This window comes from Pinus tabuliformis, chromosome 5_2 (assembly GCF_031772625.1).
Source record: "Pinus tabuliformis cultivar Carrire ecotype Pingquan chromosome 5_2, CPIR1, whole genome shotgun sequence".
Classification (NCBI taxonomy): Eukaryota; Viridiplantae; Streptophyta; class Pinopsida; order Pinales; family Pinaceae; genus Pinus; species Pinus tabuliformis.
In genome coordinates, this window is record NC_142306.1 from 703,335,134 (window position 1) to 703,361,108 (window position 25,975).

The 25,975-nt window shown below is 41.2% G+C and overlaps 1 protein-coding gene and 1 pseudogene across 1 annotated transcript in view; both read right to left on the reverse strand.

The window, feature by feature from the left end:
• LOC149161090 (protein CLAVATA3 INSENSITIVE RECEPTOR KINASE 2-like) overlaps positions 1-25,975 on the reverse strand; it is a 94,783-nt gene that overhangs the window by 12,609 nt on the left and 56,199 nt on the right. The gene's annotated exons all lie outside the window — the stretch shown is intronic.
• LOC149161091 (transmembrane 9 superfamily member 7 pseudogene) lies at positions 16,245-17,763 on the reverse strand (annotated as a pseudogene).

Sequence of the window (25,975 nt, forward strand, 5' to 3'; positions counted from 1 at the left end):
TATGCCAAAGTTACGACCCTGGGAAGTTGATGTACCAATTTACCCAAACGTGGGCCCAATATTTGGCGTTTCGTCTTCTAGGGTTAGGTTTTTGGATGTTTAGGGTTTTCCATTGTTTCCCAACAATAAATAGTCCTTCGAGCCTCATTGTAACACAATTCAGAGGCATGTAGCTGCCACATCTCTTCTCAGAGATAAGCTACCATCGCCCTAGCTGGTTTATTTCCATTTCTGTCTGTAAGCATATTTCAGTATTTTACATTAATGAAATGAAGTATTATTTCCGCTACATCTTTGTGTTTATGGTTATCTCTGTAATTTGTTGCGTTCCTGTTTAAATATGGATCAGTGGTATGAGAGCGGTCTGCTTTTTTTCTCTGTTTTTCTTTGCATGTCCCCAATGAGGTCGAGATATAAGGAGTTAGGGCTTGAACTGGTCGAACCTTTGCAAGACCAGCCTCGCAAATCCTGACGGCCTCCCATGGAAGATGAAAATAAAGACGAGGGTGTAGGAGATACTATCAAAATCTTGCTCAAAGAAGCCCTCGAGCGACAAAGGAACGCAATGATGGACAGCTTTGCCCAGATCCTTCAGTGGCTAGCCAAGGGCGACGCATCGGCTTCCAACAACTACTCTGGAAATGTCACACTGTTTAAGGTACAAGTTAATTTTGAAATCTCTATATTCGAGGGACAAATAGATGCAAATACTGTCAATAGATGGTTAAATCTGCTAGAGGGTTATTTTTCTGTTCATGGATTTTCCAGTCGGGAAAAGATTATTTTCGCTCTTCTCAAAGCAGCCCCCCATGTCAAGGACTGGTTGGAAACCTACTGCGAGCAGAAGGATGAAACTACAGGCTCCCTATTTTCAGCCGCATCCACTTGGAATTCATTCCGGGATGCCATCAAGGAGCAGTACTACCCTGTCGGAAGCTATGAGAATCAATACATAAAGTGGACCACGCTGCAGGAAGGAAGGGACCAAGACGTGTCGGAGTTTACCAATATTTTCCATACCCTTCACACAAAGTTGGGTATCAAAGATTCGAAGCAGCATTTGGTACTCATATACCGCGGCTGCCTGCACAAGTACATCCAGGAAGAAATATAATTCCTAAACATCTCCTCGCTCGGCACGGCATACCGATATGCCATCAGGGTCGAGCAAAAGTTTAAATAGAACAAGCGAGACTTTGGATCTGCGAATCCAAAGCAAGGGAAAGGTGCCCCCAAACCGCAGAACAAAGGACAAAGCCAAGGTGGGGCGGCCCAAGACAACCTGCCAAAGCTGCAAGCAAAGAACAGTGCCGTGAAGCCAAAAAAGGACACGGGAAAGTGGTGTGAGTTCCATAAGAGCTCCACTCACAACACAAGTGAGTGTTGGGCCAAGTAGTCACTGGTGGCCGAGCTAAAGGTTACAGAATTAGATGCATGTTTTGACTCTGAGTCAGAACCCGACAAAGGGAAGCAGATTATCAATGCAGAGCCCAACGCCACTGTTGCCACCAAGAAGATCGAGAAGGAGGAACCCGAAGATCCAAAGGAGGAGGAGCGTCTCTTCCACTCCTAGATGTGCGTAAAGGGCTCCCCGCTACAGTTCATTGTCAACAGGGGGAGCCAAAAGAACCTCATTTCAGCAGAGGTCGTGAAGCAGTTGGGCTTACCAACCACAGCACATCCACAACCGTACACCATCAGATGGCTTCACCAAGGACGGGATCTTCACGTGAGCGAGCAGTGTCGCCTTCCATACAACATCAAGCCCTTCACGGATGAGGTATTGTGTGACATTGCTTCCCTTGAAGTTTGTGATGTATTATTAGGACAACCATACTTGTGGAAACAACATGTTGTGTATGAATCAAGGCCCCATGCTATTATTGTTACATTGGGAAATAAGTTGTACAGGATACTGGAGGTAGCACCGCCTACTCCCATCTCTTTGGTTACTGCAAAACAATGCAATAAGCTCATTTCCAAAGCTGGGAAGTTTGTTTTCCTGATGATACGCCCTCAAGGAAAGAAGAAGACGGTGGCCACGACCTCCAGACAGGGCCCCTCCGCACGACAACTACAAATTAACAAGGTCATGGAGGAGTATGAGGACATCTTCACCTCCCCTGCAAGGGTTCCTCTACATTGTCAGGTCAAGCACTCCATCGATCTAAACCCAGGTGCGTCACTTCCCAATGGACCAATCTATCAACGCTCCATTCAGGAGAACGATGAAATCAAGAGGCAGATTCAGGAGCTGCTGCAGAAAGGTCACATCCATCCGAGTTCATCACCCTGTGCGAGCCTGATCGTGTTGGTACAGAAGAAGGATGGGACTTGGAGACTCTATATTGACTATCAGGCGTTGAACAAGATCACTTTCCGTAATAGGTACCTGATCCCACAGATTGATGACCTCTTGGACCAACTAAAGGGGGCAAAATATTTCAGCAAGATCGATTTGAAGTCAGGATATCACCAGGTACCAATCGAACCCTCCGATGTGTGGAAGACTACCTTCAAAGCCAAGGAGGGCCTTTTTGAATGGTTGGTTATGCCTTTTGGATTGACAAATGCTCCTGCAACCTTCATGAGGATATTGGATGACATCTTGCGGCCATTCACCAACTCATTTGTAGAGGTATACTTGGATGACATCCTGATCTTCAGCCAGAGTTGGAAAGGGCACCTCCACCACATCCGATAGGTTCTCCAAACACTGCAGCAACACAAGTTATGTGCCAATTTGGAGAAATGCACTTTTGGCATGACCCAGGTTTAGTATCTGGGACACATTATTGACAAACAAGGGGTGCATGTGGATCCAGCCAAGATCCAAGTCATTCGGGATTGGCCATCTCCAACCACTCTGACGGAGCTCACAGCTTTTTAGGCCTTGCCAACTTCTACTGCAGGTTCGTGTTGGGATTTTCTCATATCACTTGGTCCTTGAGTCAAGTCACCAAAGGAGGAGCAACAACAAACTTCTTTTGGTCTAAATCTCAACAGTAAGCATTCACAGAGTTGAAAGATCGCCTCTGCTCAACACCAGTGCTTGCATTACCAGACTTGCAACAACCATTTGAGGTCAAGACAGATGCCTCTGACTATGTTATTGGGGCAGTCCTTACTCAACACGGGCATCTAGTGGCACATCACAGTGAGACACTTTTAGACACAGTCCGGAAGTATCCCACTTATGACAAAGAGATGTATTCCATTGTGCAAGCCTGCCGACAATGGAAGCATTACATTTTGGGGAAGGAAACAGTCATCCACACAGACCACCGACACCTGCAGTTCATACAAACCCAAGGGAAATTGCAGAATGATCGCCATCAGAAGTGGTCCACATACCTGCAACAGTTCCATTTGAATATCAAGTATAAGAAGGGCAGCACCAATAATGTTGTAGATTGCCTCAGTCGACCACCGATCATGGCGTTAACCACTGTGCTCAACTCTTGTGGGCACGAGACTTCTGATTGGCCACTTCTTTACAAAAGCGACCCAGAATTCGGCCACACATACCAAAAACTCTTGGAGGGTCAGCATGTTCCAGATTTTCACCTCCAGGATGCCCTGTTATGCCACCTGGGTCACCTTTGTGTTCCTTCAAGCGAGCATGCCAAGATGATTTGGGAAGCACACTATAGTCGGGCTGCTGGGCATTTCGGGGTTGAGAAAATGGTGGCAGTACTGCAGAAGTATTTCTATTCGCCGAATCTTTGACAGGATGTCGGGAAGTACATCAGATCATGCACTGCCTGTGCCATTGCCAAACCGACCATCAAGAAGCAAGGCCTCTATACCCCGTTGCCTAACCCTAGTCGACCTTGGGAATCCATCTCCATGGATTACATGTCAGGCTTTCTTTCCACTAAGCATGGAAACAACTGTGTTTTTGTGGTCATCGACAGGTTCTCAAAGATGGCCATTATGGCAGCCTGGAAGAAGAATATCACAATAGAAGCCACTGCTAAACTCTTCTTTGAGCGAGTGTGGGTACACTTTTGGATCCCACAGTCTATCATCTCAGATCGGGACAGCAGGTTCCTTAGTACATTTTGATCCAGTCTCTAGTCGATGTTGGACACCAAAGTCACTAAGTCCACAGCCTTCCATCCTCAAACTAATGGCCAGACAGAGGTTGTCAACAGGATGATCGTACACATTCTGCATGTACAACTCAAAGCATCCACGCACAAGGGATGAGAGCCTCCCCTATGTTCAGCACAGCTACAACTCGACTGGCCACAACCCTTTTCAGGTGGGCTTGGGATTCCAGCCACTATGTCCCATTGATGTGGTCATGCCATTTGCATCTACCCACGCAGATTCGGCTCACGTCCAGTCCAAAACAAATAAGGCAAACAACTTCATTGAGCACATCCAACATATTCACCAACAGGTCCATGACATTATGGAGAAATCAAATTCCAGGTACAAGCAGCGACATGATCAACATCGAGTGCCACACAAGTTTCAAGTGGGCGACAAAGCCTGGTTGTATTTGCAAAAGGAACGCCTTACCGAAGCCTATCGGAAACTCAGACCACTCCGATATGGTCCTTACACCATTAAAAAGGCTATGGGAGACAATGCATTTGAGCTCAACATTCCCCCATTCCTTGGCCTGCACCCAGTATTCAATGTGGACCGCCTTCAGCCATACTTTCCACCATTACTAGACACATCCGACATTGCATAACAACTCGCACCCACAGAGTTAAATCTAGATTGCATGGAACAAGCTACAACTGATCAGATCATGGACCTATGATTCTCTTCCCAAAGTTGTAGTTCTGAGATAGATCTTTCTAATGAGATATTGTGCATGTCAAACAGAGATCGTATGCCAAAGTTACGACCCCGGGAAGTTGATGTACCAATTTGCCCAAACAGGGCCCACAGTGTGGCGTTTCATCTTCTAGGGTTAGGTTTTTTTATGTTTAGGTTTTTCCAATGTTTCTCAACAATAAATAGGCCTTCGAGACTCATTGTAACACAGTTTAGAGGCATGTAGCTGCCACATCTCTTCTCAGAGATAAGCTACCATTGCCCTAGCTGGTTTATTTCCATTTCTGTCTGTAAGCATATTTCAGTATTTTACATTAATGAAATGAAGTATTATTTCTGTTGCATCTCTGTGTTTATGGTTATCTCTGTAATTTGTTGCGTTCCTATTTAAATCCGGATCATACACAGCTCTTTCTAGTTCAGAGGGAGCAGCTGTAGCAACTGAGAACTTGGTACAGCTGAAGAAAGATCCGAATGGATGAGGTTCTTCCAAGAAGCCCTTCCTTGCTAAGAGGGAGTGTTGAAAATGTAGCAAGGAATGGCTTATTTGAATTGTGCCTTAGTCAAAGATGCTAATTCAAATTCAGTCTCATAGTTACTTGAGTTAGTGTTCAGTTAACATGTGTGTTGTGGCCTATCACTGAGATATTGTCAGTCAATTCAAGTTAGATGGATTTCAGTGAGTTGTGGACTAGTTAATGGCTAAAATTAGCTATCTAGTGGAGTTAACTCTTGTGTCTTTCAGGTAATTGATTTCTAGTTCTAAAATAGAATAGTTTTGGGTTTAGTTGAGTAGTTGACTTTCAATTAACTCAACTTACTCTCAGATAACTGGTTGCAACTGCTAAAATTATCCCCAATTTGAATTGTCTACTGAGATTCACTTAAGGAAATAATGTATTTATTATGGTACACATGTTTTGTGTGAAAATCTTGAGAAGCAAGCAGAGAAATTTTCTTGGGAATTGCACAAGGAAATAGGAGAAATTCCTATTTTTTAGGGGCTAAATTGCACAAGGAAATATGAGCTTCCTTGAAGGCTTATTTGGCTAAGTGCCGGTCAATCCTTGAGAGGAGTTGATCAGTATTGTAGGGGCTTCATGCTTGAAGCTAATTCTTTGTAATAGATCAAATTGCTTAGTTGATAATACAAGCAAGAGGGGTTTTTCCCAGTTGGGTTCCTAGATAAATTTCTATGTGTGACTGATATATGTGTGATTGTGTTTTTATTCATTTTTTTCTTTCCGAAAAATTTTGGTAGAGAAATCTTGTGTCTTTTGCAAATCAGTTTGCTCTCATTAATAGTTGCAACATTTCAAGGAATTTCTACATCTCGAACTCCGACGCAAAATCCCTCTTGCACCCAACAATGAGCCTCTCTGCCCCACTAAGGAATAGTTCATCAACATAAAAAACCAAGATCAAAGGATCACCATTAACAACCATGAAGTATAGTTTAAGATCTACATCACTCTTGGTGAAGCCTACACTCATCAAGTATCCATAAATACAAGAATACCATACCCTAGGTGCCTTCTTGAGTATGTATAAAGCCTTATTCAATCTGCAAACATGGGACCCCTTCCCATGTACAAAAAATCCCTGAGGTTTCTCCATGTACACTTCCTCTTTAGTCACACCATTAAGGAACGTGGTCTTTACATCCGTCGGAGATAAAATCCAACCCATAACTGAAACAAGAGAAACAATAGTTCTAATAGAAGTGTACCTAACGACTAGAGAAAAAACCTCCTCATAGTTCTCTCCCTCTTTTTGGGATAACCCTCTCCCCACAAGCCTCACTTTGCACTTCTCTATGCGACCATCTGTTGCATGCTTGATCGTACAGATCCACATGGAAGTCACTATTGACTTCCTCTTTGGTCTCTAAACTATCTCCCACACATCATTCTTCATGATGGACTGATATTTCTCCATCGTGGTGTGAAATTTTCACTATTGCAGCTACTGGAAATTATTCTTCTAACTGAATAATATTATGTGCAGTTTATTTACTATTACGGAAAACAACAAACAAAATTACTATTGCAATTTTCACCAAAAATAAAATGCACTACGGAAACAAAATTGGAATTGAGAAAATAGAGCACACACACAGACACACACACAATAAAATTGACAATGTTATTTTTGGACAAAAGTCCCTGGAAAAACCCAATGTGGGAAAAATGGTGCAACAGATGAGGGTTTTATTATTATATGTAGCAGTGAAATCAGAGTACATTATTCGAATGCTCAAACTGGAAATCCTCAGCAAAATAATCTGGCCAAAAATTAGTGAAACAATTTTTTGTCTCACCCGACATTGATCTAGCTCCAAAACTAACACAAACTAGGCTGCTCAAAACCCCTGCATCAGCCTTTGTGTTGCCTCTACGCACATCAAACTTGCACTACCTATGGAACTATTATGATGTTTTCGTTCTTCCCAACTCAACCTCTGAAGATGACTCCCTTGGCCTTCTGGAATATTTTTAGGCCATTAGCAACTGAATCAAACCTCTCTCTAGTGAAATCAAATGCCCTCTGAAGTTTCCTTCGCAGTCCCTGCGTAACCTCGCTAAGGAAAACTTGGCCCTCTTGGTGCTGACTCTCTGACACTGGAAAAATTCACCGGAATCATTTTCTCTGCTCCCTCTAGCCTTTGTGTCCCTTTTGGCTTGAACTCTTCTTCCCTGCTCGACCTCTGCAGTTGGATAGCTCGATCTACCAAGGAACTCGCTCTCCTAATGTGTCTTCTCCATCCCTATCTTCTGCTCTTATAATCACTCATTGGTGAACCAACGGTCATGATTAGATCCCCATCAATGGCTAGGATCATCTCAAACTCAATTCGTGTGAGTTTCTAGAGCATTCTCACATTTCCTTAATTAATTGTTATTAATTAACCAAATTTCCTAAGTTAGAAAAAATTTAAATGATGGTTAATTAATTTAATTAAGGTTTTTCGCAAGCTTATCTTACGAAACATTTTCTGGGTTTTGAATATATCGCGTTCTTATCCTCTCTGACACAAATCGAGACTATAACACCTCTCTGATGCTACAAATACTAACACTCCCTCTTAACGAGGAAGGTGTTCTCTCCCATAACATCTTCCCTCGCGTTGTTAATGTCTAACAACTATGACCACCTCTCACTGCCCACCAAGCTACTGTGAATACTTTGATTCACCTGTCAACCCTGTAATTGAACCATATTGCATCTATGTTGTTACTGACATTGCATTGTACCACCCTGTACAGTTGCAGTCTCATGTTGTTGTTGCTGCAACTGAAAACTCTAAATCAATTGTGTCCCTGTACTGGCTCTGCATTTGTCTCATGAGTCTCTAACTGCAACTAGCCTTTGCATTGTCTATTGAGTATCTGTCTACGCCCTAACTATTTTTGCACCCCTTAATAAGTAGCTGCAACTAGTTCTGCAACTATCCCTCAAGTTCTGGTTGTGCCATGTTTGACATCATGATCCATTTGCTACTAAATAAATAAATAAAAAATTGGGCCCTTATTGATAGGGTAATTATTCAAGAGGAAACACCTGTTCGATGCAGTCCTCCTCAGACCCTGCTCAAATGTCTGCAACTCTAGGAACTAGAGCTCAAGATCTCCCCACCACTCTCCTGGAGGTATAGTTGAATACAAAGTGAATTCATCCTCCAACTTGTTGGACAAATTATCGATCTTTGCCGAATATGCTACCTGCTCGTGCTTCTCCTTCTTTTCCTTCTTCTTCTTTGGACACTTGGTAATATAGTGACCAAACTCACCACATCTGAAGCACTTGATCTTCGATAGATCTTTCTTCTTTTCTTATCCCTTTGAGCTTTGTCCCTAATTGTGACCTTTCTTCACCTTCTCTTTCGATGCAAGAGCTACGTTCTCCTCGTCTTTCACACTCTTCGATCCTTTGCTACTGTTGCTACCGATAGTACTCTCGACAAGAGAAATCCTCATCTCTTCCTGAGTGAAATCACTCCTCAATTGATCCCATCCAGGTAGTTGATCTTATCTAGTGATACCTTGGATGAAAGTTTCCCACTCATTGGTGAAACCGTTGAGAGTTGTATGTACTAGTTCACTCTCATGAGGTGTCTCTCCAACTACTGCAAGCTCATCTTATACATTCTGAATTCTAGTGAGATAAGGAGTGACTCCACCCTTATGAATCCTACTGGTCCTCTACTTCTCTTTCAAGAACATATTCTAGTTCTCGAAAGGATTATGGAAAAGTGTTGCGACTGCATCCCACATTTCTTTGGCCATATTCTTTGTAGCTAAATGTGAGACTATAAGATCTTGAACTCCATCGAGGATCACTCTCTTCACTTTGGCCATCTCCTTATTGTAATTCTATATTTGTTGCAGATTTGTAGGTATGGCTATAACTCTTTTTGCATAAGTCTTCAAACCATGCTCATCTAGAAAGAAAGTCATTCTGGCTTTCCAGATACAATAATTAGAGGCTCCTTCAAGCCTATCTTGATCTTGAAGTCCTACTGAGGCCATTTATGTGAAACTCCAATATGGGAAAAAAAACTGGAATATCCTACTTTTCTTGCTCGGCTGCCTGCTCTACTACTCGCACTCCCTCCTGGAATGCACAAATCTGTCCTACTACTGCCTTATTCTATGTAAATCTCATATTTCCTCCAGAAAACTGGATCTAGAAACCCTAAGGGAAACTCTAGAAAATTCCTTTATGTGTGTGCTTTTTCTCTTCTATCTAACGCCGATCTACTCCTACAAAACCTGTTGCAAAATCACTGTGCCCAGATCTGCTCAACGATCTAACTAATCTGCTCACTAGAACTGCTTCTCAGAAACACCACTTCTTGCAAATCACTACAACTAAGGCTTTTTGAATTTTCTACTACCTGAAAAATGAAAATCTAACCCCTACCTCTGCTAATTTACACACATGGCCAGCCTCTGCATAGATCCAAAAATTTTTCCTAAAGAATCCCTCTGAAGCGGAAAAATTTCTCCCTCGTTACTAAGCCATTGATCTGTCTTCAACTCTTCTCTGATACCATGTGAAATTTTCACTATTGCAGCTACTGGAAATTATTCTTCTAACTGAATAATATTATGTGCAGTTTATTTTCTATTATAGAAAACAACAAATAAAATCACTACTGCAATTTTCACCAAAAATAAAATACACTACGGAAACAAAACTGGAACTGATAAAATAGAGCACACACACAATAAAATGGACAACATTATTTTTGGACAAAAGTCCTTGGAAAAACCCAATGTGGGAAAATGTTGCAGTAGATGAGGGTTCTATTATTATATGCAGCAGTGAAATCTAAATACAATATTTGGATGCTCAAACTAGCAATCCTCAGCAAAATAATCTGGACAAAAACTAGTGAGACAATTTTTTGTCTCACCCAACACTGATCCATCTCCAAAACTAGCACAAACTGGGCAGCTTGAAACCCTCACGTCAACCTTTGGGCTTCCTCTACGGATTAAAAATTCTCACTTCCTGTGGAACTTCTCTGATTCTGTCATTATTCCCAAATCATCCTTTGATGATGACTCACTTGGCCTTCTGGAATTTCTCCCAGCAACCAACAACTGAATCAACCCTCTCTCTAGCTAAATTGACTCCCTCTGGAGCTGCCTGTGCAACCTCACAGAGGAAAACTCGTCCCTCTTACTGTTGAATCTCTGGCACTAGAAAAATCCATCGAAATCATTGTCTCTTCTCCCTCTAGCCTTTGCGTCCCTTTTGGCTCAAACTCTTCTTCCTTGCTCGACCTCTGCAACTAGATAACTCGATCTGCCAAGGAACTTGCTCTCCTAATGTGTCTTCTCCATCCCCATCGTCCTACTATTATAATCTCTCGTTGGTGAACCAATGACCATGATTAGATCCCCATCAACAAATAAGATCATATCAAACTCAATCTGTGTGAGTTTCTAGAGCATTCTCACATTTCCTTGATTAATTGTTATTAATTAACTAGTTTTCCTAAGTTAGACTTAGGAAAAATTTAAATGATGGTTAATTAATTTAATTAAGGCACTTCACAAGATTATCTCGTGAAACCTTTTCTAAGTTTTGAATATATCGCATTCTTAGCCTCTCTAGCACAAGCCGAAACTAGAACACATATACGTTGCTAAAAAAACTAACAAATGGCATCCTTGCAAACCCATTGGCCTACTTCCTCCTCATAACTCTAAGGCTCATAATCAATGATGTGGCTCATCAATGTTATATAACATGAGAACCTCTATGGTTGTTTTCTCCCCCTGAAAGTACCCTTGGGAGCTACATGCTTCTCTACATCCTACAAGGTGTCACAAATCCATGCTAGTCTCTTCCTGGTCACTGCGATATTTCTAGGCATGTCCACTGGCTTTGCTAGCTCTACTGACTCCTCCTGATAGTCTAAAGGATGAATAATGGTACTAGATCAATCCACATCCTTCAGAGCCTCTTGCTCCTCACTATAAATCTCCATATGAAACTCTCTAGACCTCCTAAAGGCTACCTTCTCATCAAAAGTGACATCCCAAATAACCTCAATCTGATGTTGTCCTAGAATGTAGATCCATGTCTTCCGTAAGAAATCGTTAATGAATGTCACATAGTGTATGAAACCACTCAAAGATGATATTTTCATCAGTCTGCATACAACTAAATGTAATAGATCCAAGATTCCATTTGATCTCCTATCACTGTTCAGAAAAAATCCCTTGGCATTCTTTCCAAGTGGAAAACCCTTGCAAACACCCTCAAGCTTTGCCTAGAGATCTAGAAGACCTATAACCATCTTCCTCAATGTTGGAAAATCCTTGTAATGTAGGTGAGAAAATCTCTGATTCCATAGCTCACATAAACAAATATTTTCATGTACCAATTCCTAAGGTTGACATCCTAACAATCTATATAGTCCTCGCTCTCGAACACCAATCACTCCTGCTAAGTCTATGCTCAAGCCCTTAGGCCATACAAGAACCCGACCATCAACAAATGCAACTTTGCAACCTTTATCTTCCAATGTTGAAATAGAGAGCACATTCTTCTTTAATCCTGATACAAACAATACATCTCTCATGTGTAGAGAATCTCTAGACTCTAGTTGAATTGATGTTGTCCCAACTCCTTTCACTGCATACTTGGAATTATCTTCAAGTTCCACCTGCAATGTTGAATCCTTCTCTGACAAATATGTGAGAGAATCTTGTGAACACATCATGTGCCTAGAAGAACCACTTTCCAACGACCAAATACCACTATTGTTTGTAATAGTGCCTGTAAGAGCGGAGACAAAGAAATATTATTTTCGAAGTCCATTTGTAATTTCATCAAGTTTATATTTTGTTGTCTTCTTCTATCATAAATGCTTATCATCAGCATCAACATCAGTTGTTGATACATATTGGTTCCCCTTCCTTTTCTTATGAGGGAACTGGGAGGCGTAGTGACCAAAAGTATGACATTTGAAACATCTGATCTTTTAAAGAACCTTCTTCTTCTAATCTTGAATTGGAGCTTATTTTCCACCTATATTCTTCTTATCAAAGTTTTATCTTCGTTTTCCTTTCCTTGCATGAGCTACAAGGGCTTGAGTTTCTTCATCCTAAGGTCTTTGCAAGTTGTTATTGGACAACAATCCGGTCTCCTCTTGGACATAATCAGTGCAAAGTTGACCAAAATTGCGCATCTCAGCGCATGCACAAATACCCCACACAAATGGATCCCATGAAGAAGGAAATCCATTAAGAGTCACTATAACAAGCTCTGCATCATCAATGGTATCTTGAATACTATAATTTGATCTCTCAACTGGAAGACTCTCATGAGATAAGAGGCAATTGAATCTTATCTCGTCATCATGATACTATGGAGTTGATGCCTCAAGGCTAATTTCCTACTAGAGTTCTTACTTTCTAACAATCACACCAAGGCATCATACATCTCTTTGGAAATATTCAACTCAACATGTGGAATCAAGATCATCTTAGCCTTTGCTTCATGCTTCTTATGCTTAGCTTTCTCCTTAGCATCTTGAGGTTCTGAGACACTTTCCTTCACATAATTTTGAATGTCATTTTCATCCAAGAAAAGGAATATCCGATCTTCCAAGATCTGAAACCAGTAGCACCATACAACCTATCTTCTACTCTGAGACTGGGCACCATATTGACAAGAGATATGAAATATGATCAATTTATTGAATATTGAAATATTAGGCTTGTTCAATGGATGATCTTTCAACAAAGCTCGGATAACATGTTGAAATTCTATGCCAAGTGCAATAGAATACAATTTTCTACTATGATAATTACTTCATAATGATTTTCAACCAGTATTTCTAATGCCACTTATATCATTGATAATTACACATAAAAAATATCAATAGAAAATGTAACGGAAACAGTAAAGATCATAGAAAGACAACCATGCACAATAGACATAGTATTTTTACCCTGGGAAACCCAACCTTAGGAGAGAAACCCAACAATCTTTTCTTAAGGAGAAATTGTATTTTAGCAAGGTTTACAAATCATAAGTTTGTTTAGAAATCTATGCCAATATACAATTCAAAATACAAGTAAAAAATGGCCAAACAACTGCTAGTCAAACAAGTCAAACACACATAAGTCAATGCTGGTCAAACTGTCAAACTCTATGGTCAACCAGTCCTGGCCAAACTAGATCTTGTGATCAACTCGGATCTATGGTGAACTCCTGCAGTCAAATCCGCATGTGTGGTGGTGGGCCCCAGTATTGCAGCAATAATGCTGCAACTCCTGGAACTCCCTTCTTTAATTTTATCAACCCGGTAGTTCGTAACAAACTTGGAAGCGACGGTGTTGTATGCACAAGTACTAGCTCTTGCCGCAGCTGTCACTTGGTCAGCTGGCACAAGTCCGCTAGGAGCTTAAGCCAACTTCTATGAGCTCTTAGAAGAAGCTTTTTAATTGATGGATGAAAACTAACTCGAAGGAAGCTAATCTATTTGCGAAAAGAGATTGAAAAATTGAAGGAAAACGCAAACCCTAGCAAACCCTAATTCTACCAGCTAGTCCTACTGACGCAAAGGAGAGCATGCAAACTACTGACAGAGATGCCATTACTTCTATGAAGGTAAAATACATGTGTCTAGACTACCTCTATCTGAAGAAAACATCTTTTTGTATTTTTGAATAAGTTGTTAGAGTTATCATGCATGTGCTTTTAACTGGCTTTTCACTGTGCAGGGGTGGATCAAGGAGGAGAAATTCTTGGAAAAGGTTGGGATGGTACAGAGAGGGCCTAAGGGGTCCCTAACACCCTTCCAGAGAGTTTCATGGAGTTTGGCTATCAAGAAACCTCATTCGTGAGCTTCTACAGGAAGTCTGCAGGGGTTCTACAGGATGTTTAGGATTTCTACAGGATGTTCTGTAATTTTTCTACAGGATGTTTAAAAATTGGATTTTGGAGGATGGGTGAGTGAGGTAAGGTGCATGAGTGGATAGGGAAGTAGGGTAGGGGCCTGAAATGACCCAAGGAATGATGGTTCGAGTGGTGAGAGGGTGTGGAAAGCTGACTTGGCTTAAAGAATGCTACGACAATGGAGGAGCAAGAAGGTAGGGTTACGTGGACAGAAAGACAATTATGAGATGAGGAACCTAACTAGGAGATGGAGCAGTTGGCCTGGACGAGGCTTGGGTGAATGAGAGAGAGATGGAGATGCCCTGCACGGTGTATACTTAACCGAATCAACTAAGTCCTGCACACAATCGAAATCTGAGCTAATCTAGTCTAACTTTCAATGAAACAAATGAACAGTAGCTTTATTCATAAATAGAACCATGTACAGCACTTAAGCAAATAAACATTTCAAAAGGCCTGAACACATGATTAACTCCTACAAATGAAAACATTACACCAAAGATTGCATGGACAAGCAAACTAGTGTTTTTGTTGGGCAGCAAGGTCACCTTTGTCCCAACTCACGATCCCACTGAGGGAGAGGTAAGATCAGAGGTGCTTGAGCCCTTTTTCCAAGGATCCTTTATGTTATTAACCTATCAAATCAATCTGAATATGAAAATCTACTTTAATCATCAAAAGCAACCTAAATAGCAAAACAAGATTTAGATCTAAATGGCAGTTTTTATTCTAAGAATGCAGCAAAAACACATAAAGGTAAACAAAGAAGGTACTGGGCACTTGAGATGGGCCCAACCCCAAGAGCTACAGCCTCCTAAGAGAGATTTAGAGCTGGTGCAAAGCTGGATTCATCTTTATTGAGCAAGAAATGTTACATCCCAAAAATTGTCCACAAGGAGAACTTGAAAATGTGCTGAAAGCAAAGCTAATCTACTGCCTAAAAATCGAACTACAAAATGACTACAAAATGAATACAAAAATGACTAACTAATGGCTACCCAAAATGACTAACCGAAATGAGGCCCTCAGCCCTCTTATTTATACAAATTGAGGACCCAATAGTCCTCCTAAACTTTAGGGACTCGGTTGCCCAAAACTTGTAGTTAACAGCAGTCCTACTTGACTTGCTTGGCTGCCCTTGTGCTAATTGATTTGGTGGCCCTTGAACTTCGAGCTGATGGTGGAGAATTTGAGGTAAGGGCCCATAAATGAAGGGGACACCTTCCTACAAATCCTCTCCACGAATTTGGCTGCCAAGTGCTCATTTCAACCATTGACTTTGTCTCCAAATTGACCAAAAAGGCTACACAAAGCACACATTAGACTTGTTGGCATAATGACTAACCCAATTCAGTCTATTAGCATAAATATAATCAAAAACATGCAATAAACTAATGAGAATGGTGGATTAAGTCGAATTAGGAGGTTGAATGAGCCCAAATAATTATCCATTTTTGGGGCTCATCATCACCCCCCTACTGAAAGTGTTGCTCATCCTCTGAGCAACTAATCTATCTCCTCATCTTTGATGGCCCTGGTGGCCTCCCTGTCATGCCAAGTTTCTAAAGTGATGTTCTCTTTTCGATCATGAAACCATGCTTTTCTCTTTGCTTCTTCCCACTGCCTGCTCCTTTTCCTAGAGAATTCTCAGCTTTGGTATGATTGTGCAAGTATATTCAATCAGATGGCGACAATGGTAGTGAAAGGAGATTAAACCAGTGGAGGATGGAAGAAAAGAGTGGTTGCATGCCTCCTCAACAGACTTCAAGCTTCAAATCCCTCTCCATAATTGATTCTGGCCTGCCCAAAGGCTCTACAGGATGTTTCTGGTAGAAATACAGAACTTCCTGTAGAAAGTCCTGTAACTTCCTGTAGAAGGTTGAACCATGACTAGATTGTGTCCGAACCCTGAAGAAAATGAGTGTTCATGGAGGGGATGGATGTGAGGATGCCTGGGAACTTGGTAGGGACCCTTCTTCTTGTGTTGGGAGGCCCCCTTTCCGCATTGTGTTCTTGCAACATCTTCAGTGTTAACTCCCACAGCAGCACATTGACATTGGTGTCTCCTGTAATGTTACCCAAAAACCTCTAAAACAACATAAAAGGAGCAAGCACCATTCCCCTAAACCAAAACTTAAATGGCCCCTCTGAAAAATAGCAGCTGCATGCAGAGCCCCAGTCAATCTTGACTGATGAGTAAACGACCCCTCTGAAAAATGGTAGCTGCATGCAGAGCCTCAGTCAATCTTCACTGATGAGTATATTGTCCGCACAAACCAAAGGCATGCATAGAAACCTATTGTACCGGTCAGAACAAAAAATGAGTATGACATGATGGTCATGTAGCCAAAATACAAAATTCCAGAAACAAGCTTTGTCATCTCCAGCTTGGTGAAGAAATAGAATGTGGCATAGAGAAACAAGTAAAATGTTGAGGAGCCTGCAGTCAAATAAGATCTCCACCACCAGTTGTAATCTTCACTGCACAATTGGAAGTAGCACAGGACAATGGTGATCTCTGCACATGTAACAATGAGGATCACAAAGACAATGAACAGGAACCCAAATATATAGTAGAACTGATGCAGCCATATTGAAGTTAATATGAAGAACAGTTCAATGAATACAGCTCCAAAAGGCAAAATGCCTCCAATTAGTATTGAGAAAATGGGCTGCATATACCAAGCTTGCTCTAGAATCTGCCTGGGGATTTTATTGGTCTTCACTGGATCCTCAATTGCAGGTTTCTTATAGCCAAAGTAACTGCCCACAAAGACCAATGGCACAGAAATTCCAAACCATAAAAGGACCAAGGCAAACATAGTCCCAAAAGGAACTGCACCAGATGAATTTTTCCCCATAGCAGTGCATTGAGAATAAAGAAAATGCAAAAGGCAATGCCTGGAAACAAGAATGCTGTCTTCAGTGTGTTCCTCCTCCATTCTGTGCCCTTGAACATCTTATATAGACGTGACGATGCATACCCTGCAAACAAACCCATAAACACCCATAATAGTAGCATAGCTGTCATTAAACCTCCACGGTTTGAAGGAGAAAGGAAACCAAGGACTGCAAATATCATTGTCACTGGTGTCATGGAAAAAAAAACTGAACTCTAGTTCCCACATAGACACAAAGTAATCTTGCATTGGTTGGGGCCCTGACCACATCTCCATGGACCGACTTCCATCCTATTTCCTCTTGAGCCTCATCCTGTGTTTCTAATTGGTTGTATTTTGAGATATCCCGGTACAATGTTCGCATCATGATCATTGCAACCATTCCAGAGAGAAATAAAACAATCATCAATGAGTTGATGATAGAGAACCAATGGATCTGATCATCTGTCATAAGAAGGTAAGTATCCCACCGTGATGCCCATTTCACAGGGCTCTCCCGGAAAGTAACATCACAAGTGAATATAACTTCTTTGTCTTCTACAACTTCTTGGGGAATCTCAGAATTTGACACTGTATGCTTGGTATTTGGATCACAAGTTATCAAACGGGTTTTGACATTATCCCATGGTTGTTCATACTCATTCTTTACACTCACTGAGAATTGCCACCCTCGACGTGAACAGTCCAAGCTTCTTCGTATGCTAGGTTTACTGTGGCGCAGCTTCCTGTAGAAACGCCTATAGAGTGTCCGGCTTCTGTAGGATGTCTCTGTGCCTTTGAATGATCTTGGTATGCGGGAGAATTTTGAACAAACCGAAAAACTTGGTGAAGGACGTCGGTTTAACAGAATTCAGAGGCAGAGGATTCAATCGAAGAGGTTTGCAAGTGTAAATGAACAGCAGTTAACGTGAGTCTTCAGCCGAGAATTCCGTTAATTACATCGTGATTTGTGGTGAGGTGGCAGAGACGTGCGCTGGCCTATGCAAACTGCAATGCTATCATGAACTGCATGTTCTATTTATTAACTGTATGTTTTCTTCTTGATCAGTTGCACTGGAGTTCAAACGGCTAACACTCCCTGTTTTTTCTTCTTTTTTCACGTGAGTTGTCTAACACATACGTTGCATGATTCCTGGCTGATTGATAGAGAATTGGACAAGGAACTATCGGCTTAATCTTGCTATATTCGTGGCTCAATTCCACCATTCCATTCATTCATGTAGTTTTTAAATTAGATTTGTGCAATAGAAGAACGAGTTTCAGTCACGTACCTGAAGTCAAATGGCTGCTGTGAGGTGCTGTGGCTAGTCATTGCTGCATGCACTGGTTTCTTTGGTTGCATGAGGGCTTGGCTGATGATTTTTAGTTGTTTTCCTTGTGCAGGTGTCCTCTGTCCAGATGCATGCTGCAGGAGTTCATTTCCACGCTCAGATCTGCACCCTCAAGCTGCTACCACTGAATTTTCACAGGACCGAAACTTGTTTTCGCCATTGCTCCCAAACGATAGATCAGATCGATTTGAAAATTGCTGAGCATGTTCCTATCATCATGATGCACCTCCCATAGCAAAATCGTGATCAATGGATGCACAAATTTCGAGAAAAATGGAAAATGGCTGAAGATTTCAGAGATCAATTTCTCGGAAACCGTGCATCGGAATCGGCTGAAACTACTTGGGTAGGCTACTATCACCCATGTGCATCTCCCCATGAAACAGGTTTTGAAACGGATGCACGAATATGGAGAAAATGCAAAAATGGCTGAAGGAGATGGAGGCTAATTTCTCGGAAACCGTGCACCGGAATTGGCTGAAACTGCTCAGGCATGTTGCCATCACCCTTGTACAATTCCCCATAAAACGGTTTTTCAAATGGATGCATGGTTTTCAAGTTAGGGCAAAAACAAATTCTGTTCTAGGTATTTTTGCTTCAAGGCATTTTGCAGTTTTGTTGCATGGTAAGAAAAATGAACTTGGGCTATGATGCAGGTATGGAGATGATGGAGGAGGAGTTTGAAGATTGCAGGAGGACTTCTGAACCCTTGAGGAAGCTACCATGTTCGCCAAACCACCTTTTTGAAATCCATTTCTAGCTTCCTACAATTTCTACAGGAACTTCCTGTAGAAGCACAATGTAGAAGCACAATGAGGTGGAAAAATGATGGAGAAAGGCGAGGGATGGACACAGAGGTGCTTGTAGGCCTAACCAACAGATTCCCACCATCAGATTCCCTTTTAAAATTGAATTTGGTTCGTCCAAAGGTTCTACAGGATGTTTCCTGTAGAAAACACAGAACTTCCTGTAGAAGGCACAGTTTTCATAAAAGAAGCACAATGAGGTGGAAAAGATGATGGAAAAGGGTGAGGAATGGGAACATGGATGCTTGCAGGCATAACCAATAGATTCCAAGCTTTAGATCCCCTTCCAAAATCGAATCTGGCTCGCTTGAAGGTTCTACAGGATGTTTCCTGTAGAAATATAGAACTTCCTCTAGAAGGCACAAAAATTTCTTTGTCTTTGTTTTGAGTGATCCTCCTGACCTGCAATGTCCTTCTTGCAACTTGCAATTATCCAATGCAAATTAGGTTTATTTTTATTTTTTCTTTTTCTCTTTTTTTTTTTTTGAAAAACAACTAGGGCGCCTCATGGACGTTTTCACCCTAATTGCTTGCCCTGGACGCCTCCAAGGAAGGTTTTCACCCAGGGATCTTATTCCCTTTTTATTTTCTCTTCTTTCCAACCCATTGACCGCCTCATGGAGGTTTTCAATCAATGAGCCAATCTAAGGCACCTCCGAGGAGGTTTTCACCTTAGATTTTTATTTTCTTCTTATTTTCATTTTTATTTTTTGTTTTTTTTTCTACCCTACCCTACTTGAAAAACAAAATCATTTTCAAGTATAAGAATACTTCCAATGGAGCCATGTGCACATCGAGATTAGAGACAAAATGATGTGTAGGCTTGAAATGCATGCTTGGACAGCTATCCGGATTTCAGAGACCAAATGATCTGACTTTGAAGGGATCAAGCATAGCTGAGGAAGAGAGTACCGCTGCAACTGAGTGACTGTCTGGAACCATATCTCAATATAGCTTTGATATCCTTGGTCCTTTTGCTGATCTAGATCATGTTTCATGTCATCTTCTAACATGACTTTCTCATCTTCCTCTTTTTGCTGATCTTTCTCTTGACTACATGGAGGGTTTGATGGTAACCATGAGGAAGCTTTCTCGATCTCTGATTCTGATCTCTTCTCTTCATCAAGTGCAGCCCATGGTGCTTTGATCTCCTCTTTGGAATCTTCTTTTGCCTTTAGTCCTTCAATGTTGTCAATATAATCTCTACTTTGCAACACTCTTCCTGAGCTTTGGTGAAGATCATTGAGCTCAAGAGGAGTCATTTGCACCTGTTGTGCCTCAGCTTTGCAATTGGGTTGAGCTATTCCAATGTGCAGGTTTGGAAATGGTGGTATGGGTAGGTGAGTGGGGGTGTATATTTGAGATGGAGGTGGATGGGTTTGTGGTTGGGCAGGTGGTGGAGGAAAATGAGCGGGATGAGAGTTGTACTGGGGCCTCCACCCTTGATGAGGTGCATTCCAATGAGGTTGTGGTTGAGCATAAGAGTGAAATGAATGAGCAGCTGGTTGGGCATAATATGGATCTGTGAAGGAACAAGGAGGAGGTGTGAACCAGGAAGGATGAGCAGGGGGACCCCAAGAAGGCATGAAAGTGGCTTGATAGGGGTCATAATAGGTCTCGGATGTCCCTTGCAGTTCCTGCTGGTAAGATCTAGGTCCATGTGGCCTCCTTTGGTTCATATAATAGAGTGATTCAGTGGCTCCCTTGGCTCTCTGATATGCAGCTTTGATTCTGGGCAAGGAAGGGCACTGATTCGTAGGATGGTCTCTTTCACAGACAAAACACACTTCTATGGAGTGCAATGGACATTCATTCCTAGGATGCTTTCTAGTGCACCTGGGACAAAAGATGGCCAAAGCCCTCTTGGCTTCTTCTTGCTTCTTTTGGATCCGCAAGGTATCCAGTTGCATGGCAAGAAACTACCTTACCTCGCTCTTGAAATCTTCCATCTGATTTGCAAATTCGTTTTTGGACAAGGTACTGCTCCCAACATTTCTGCTTGTAGCCATTTGCTCCAGAGGAATGGTTTCTTCTTCTTCTTCCCTTGAGGTTCTTCAGATGTGTCTTGCTGTCCACCTAAGGGTTCTTTAATCACAGCCATCGAAGAAGAGAGAACGTTGGTTGTGTGAAGCAGTGGGGGTGTTGTGCAATCATTTTTCTAACTTATCTCTACTCCTACAAGGCAGGAAAGGAAATCTTTTTGGTTGATTTTTGTATTTTTCTTCTTGTACCTGCAAAAACTAAAATAGATTGAACTGCAACTAACTATTTTGCTGAAATGAAAATGCGGAATTGAAATGAAAGCAGGAAAGGACTAATCTATTTTGCTCAAATGAAATTGCAGGGATGAAATGCTAGTCTACACTTGCAGAATTGAAATTGCAGAATTGAAATGCTAATCTATGAAAGCAGGAAATGTCTACTCTACTTTTGCATAAATGAAATTGCAGAATGGAAATGAAATAAACTACTTAGCAGAAGGTTGTAGTAGAAAATAGAAGAATAGCGGCAATCACCAATACTCTGACGCCTCCCCGGCAACGGCGCCAAAAAGATGGTGGGCCCCAGTATTGCAGCAATAATGCTGCAATTCCTGGAACTCCCTTCTTTAATTTTATCAACCTGGTAGTTCGTAACAAACTTGGAAGCGACGGTGCTGTATGCACAAGTACTAGCTCTTGCCGCAGCTGTCACTTGGTCAGCTGGCACAAGTCCGCTAGAAGCTTAAGCCAACTTCTATGAGCTCTTAGAAGAAGCTTTTTAATTGATGGATGAAAGCTAACTCGAAGGAAGCTAATCTATTTGCGAAAAGAGATTGAAAAACTGAAGGAAAACGCAAACCCTAGCAAACCCTAATTCTACCAGCTAGTCCTACTGATGCAAAGGAGAGCATGCAAACTACTGACAGAGATGCCATTACTTCTATGAAGGTAAAATACATGTGTCTAGACTACCTCTATCTGAAAAAAACATCTTTTTGTATTTTTGAATAAGTTGTTAGAGTTATCATGCATGTGCTTTTAACTGACTTTTCACTATGCAGGGGTGGATCAAGGAGGAGAAATGCTTGGAAAAGGTTGGGATGGTACAGAGAGGGCCTAAGGGGTCCTTAACACCCTTCCAAAGAGTTTCACAGAGTTTGGCTATCAAGAAACCTCATTCGTGAGCTTCTACAGGAAGTCTGCAGGGGTTCTACAGGATGTTTAGGATTTCTACAGGATGTTCTATAATTTTTCTACAGGATGTTTAAAAATTGGATTTTGGAGGATGGGTGAGTGAGGTAAGGTGCATGAGTGGATAGGGAAGCAGGGTAGGGGCCTGAAATGACCCAAGGACTAATGGTTCGAGTGGTGAGAGGGTGTGGAAAGCTGGCTTGGCTTAAAGAATGCTACGACAATGGAGGAGCAAGAAGGTAGGGTTACGTGGACAGAAAGACAGTTGTGAGATGAGGAACCTAACTAAAAGATGGAGCAGCTGGCCTGGACGAGGCTTGGGTGAATGAGATAGAGATGGAGATGCCCTGCACGGTGTATACTTAACCGAATCAACTAAGTCCCGCACACAATCGAAATCTGAGCTAATCTAGTCTAACTATCAATGAAACAAATGAACAATAGCTTTATTCATAAAGAGAACCATGTACATCACTTAAGCAAATAAACATTTCAAAAGGCCTGAACACATGATTAACTCCTTCAAATGAAAACATTACACCAAAGATTGCATGGACAAGCAAACTAGTGTTTTTGTTGGGCAGCAAGGTCACCTTTGTCCCAACTCACGATCCCACTGAGGGAGAGGTAAGATCAGAGGTGCTTGAGCCCTTTTTCCAAGGATCCTTTATGTTATTAACCTATCAAATCAATCTGAATATGAAAATCTACTTTAATCATCAAAAGCAACCTAAATAGCAAAACAAGATTTAGATCTAAATGGCAGTTTTTATTCTAAGAATGCAGCAAAGACACATAAAGGTAAACAAAGGAGGTACTGGGCACTTGAGATGGGCCCAACCCCAAGAGCTACAGCCTCCTAAGAGAGATTTAGAGCTGGTGCAAAGCTGGATTCATCTTTATTGAGCAAGAAATGTTACATCCCAAAAACTGTCCACAAGGAGAACTTGAAAATGTGCTGAAAGCAAAGCTAATCTACTGCCCAAAAATCGAACTACAAAATGACTACAAAATGAATACAAAAATGACTAACTAATGGCTACCCAAAATGACTAACCGAAATGAGGCCCTCAGCCCTCTTATTTATACAAATTGAGGACCCAACAGTCCTCCTAAACTTTAGGGACTCGGCTGCCCAAAACTTGTAGTTAACAGCAGTCCTACTTGACTTGCTTGGCTGCCCTTGTGCTAATTGATTTGGTGGCCCTTGAACTCCGAGCTGATGGTGGAGAATTTGAGGTAAGGGCCCATAAATGAAGGGGACACCTTCCTACAAATCCTCTCCACGAATTTGGCTGCCAAGTGCTCATTTCAACCATTGACTTTGTCTCCAAATTGACCAAAAAGGCTACACAAAGCACACATTAGACTTGTTGGCATAATGACTAACCCAATTCACTCTATTAGCATAAATATAATAAAAAACATGCAATAAACTAATGAGAATGGTGGATTAAGTCGAATTAGGAGGTTGAATGAGCCCAAATAATTATCCATTTTTGGGGCTCATCATGTGGTTGCGGTCAAAGTCTGCAGTGAAACCCGCATGTGCGACCTCCAAAATTTGGTCAAACAACTCAGTCAGCTCTCAATCAAATTTGGTCAAGACAACTCAGTCAACATCTATTTTGAAGAGCATATAATGCTTTCTACCCTCCTAAAATTCTTTTCTTTCTGCAATGCTCCCAATTAAGCTTATTGTTGAAATCAAGCCCGAGGTACTTGTATTCATTTACTTCTTCAAGAATGTTGCCTTCAAATGAAGAACGTATGCCGGCTCTGCTTCTTTTTATTTGACAAAATCATTATTTTGGTCTCGCTGGTATTGACTTGCATCCCCACTGCTTCACAAAAATGCTCAAGGGCATATAGATGCATCTGCAATCCCTGGACCGATTTAGCAATCAATACAAAGTCATCAACATATAAAAGAAGCTTTATCACAAACTCCCTCAACCAAACACCATCTCCACCTTGCAGATTTAACCACTCTTCCAATTTATCAATATATAAACCAAAAATAGTAAGGGATAAAGGGTAGCCTTGCTTGACTCCGTTGTCACTTCTAAAACTTTATGAAATACCTGTTGAAGTTCTAATTTTGACTTTCACCTCTTCATAAAGCCTATGGGCAACAATTCTATAATGCAAAGGAATTTCAAGTTCTTCCATTCTACTCCATAACTTATCTTTAGGGACTATGTCAGATGCCTTTTTGAAGTCAACAAAGCAGCAAAATACTTCTTTTTTGCCCTCCCAAACCTTTTCAACAACATGTCTCAACGTGATACCATGATCTATTGTAGAATGGTTCGGCCTAAAACCTGCTTGCCCTTTTGCCCACTTTTCTTTGACTTCCACCCACTTACTGATTCTATTTTCCACCATGCTGCTGAAGAGCTTTGCAAACAAATGATTGATCATAATGGTTCTATAGTTGGAAGGATTATTAATGTCTCCACTTTTGAAAAGGGTATTGCTAGACTAGTTGTCCAATCTCTTGGGGATCCTTGCCGAATGACGTTGTTGAATATTTCCATGATGTGCGGTGCAAGAATGTTCATTCCCCATTTTAGATATTCCGCTTGAAGTTCAACCAAGTCCTTTGCCTTTCCTATTTTCAACTTCTTAATTCCTGTCTCTACTTTCTGTAATGTGAAAAGCTTTTTGGTTGTAATGTGAAAAGCTTTTTGGTTGTGTTGATCCTGGGAGGAGGTTCTTCCTCTTATTCTTTCTCATAGAGTTGCCTTGCATAGTCAAACCATTGGTTTGCTGTAATATTATTTTCAATTTGCTTCTTCCTTGGTTGGAGTTCCTGTCAAAAACGCTTTGGATGACTCTTGCCTAGATATATTAAGTCTTCTCACCTTGTTTGCATGAACACATCTTTTTTCTTTTTTAAAATCTGCTTATATAACTTTACATTCATCTCCTTTTCAAGATTTTCCTTGCCATTTTGCATTCCTCATCAAACCAAGCATTTATAGGAAAACACTAAGCATAAATGACACACTATAACAAAGAGTTGGTGCCCGTTATACGTGGTATCACAACTAGGTTGCAACACTAAGGTTCTATGGGCTAAAAGAAAAATACAAAGCTGAAAAGCAAATTTCACTCCATATTTGTTACTGCACTTGCATGGGGTCATGATAGAGGACAGGAGTGAAATTATTAACATACAAGCTTATGCAACAAGTAAAATAACCAGTAATATAAGCCAAACCACGTTGGTGGGAATGTATATGTGGTATTTGGCTCTTGAGAGGATGAACGTAAAATATTTGACAAATCACGTCAACAAAGCATATTTATATACATATAGAATGAGATGATTAAGTCCCATGTCAGGAGGCATTTTCAATTCTAACGCCAAAATGCAACAGGTAGGCGTACAACCGACCTATTCACCTTTCCTTTTGTTTTTTAAAGCCTATGAGGGGCTTTTGGCCTTGCAGCGGGGTATGAAAGTCTGGGCTGAAATAAGTCGAGGGCATTGTATTCAAATATTTATGAGAGAACTCTCATAAATACGACATTGCCCG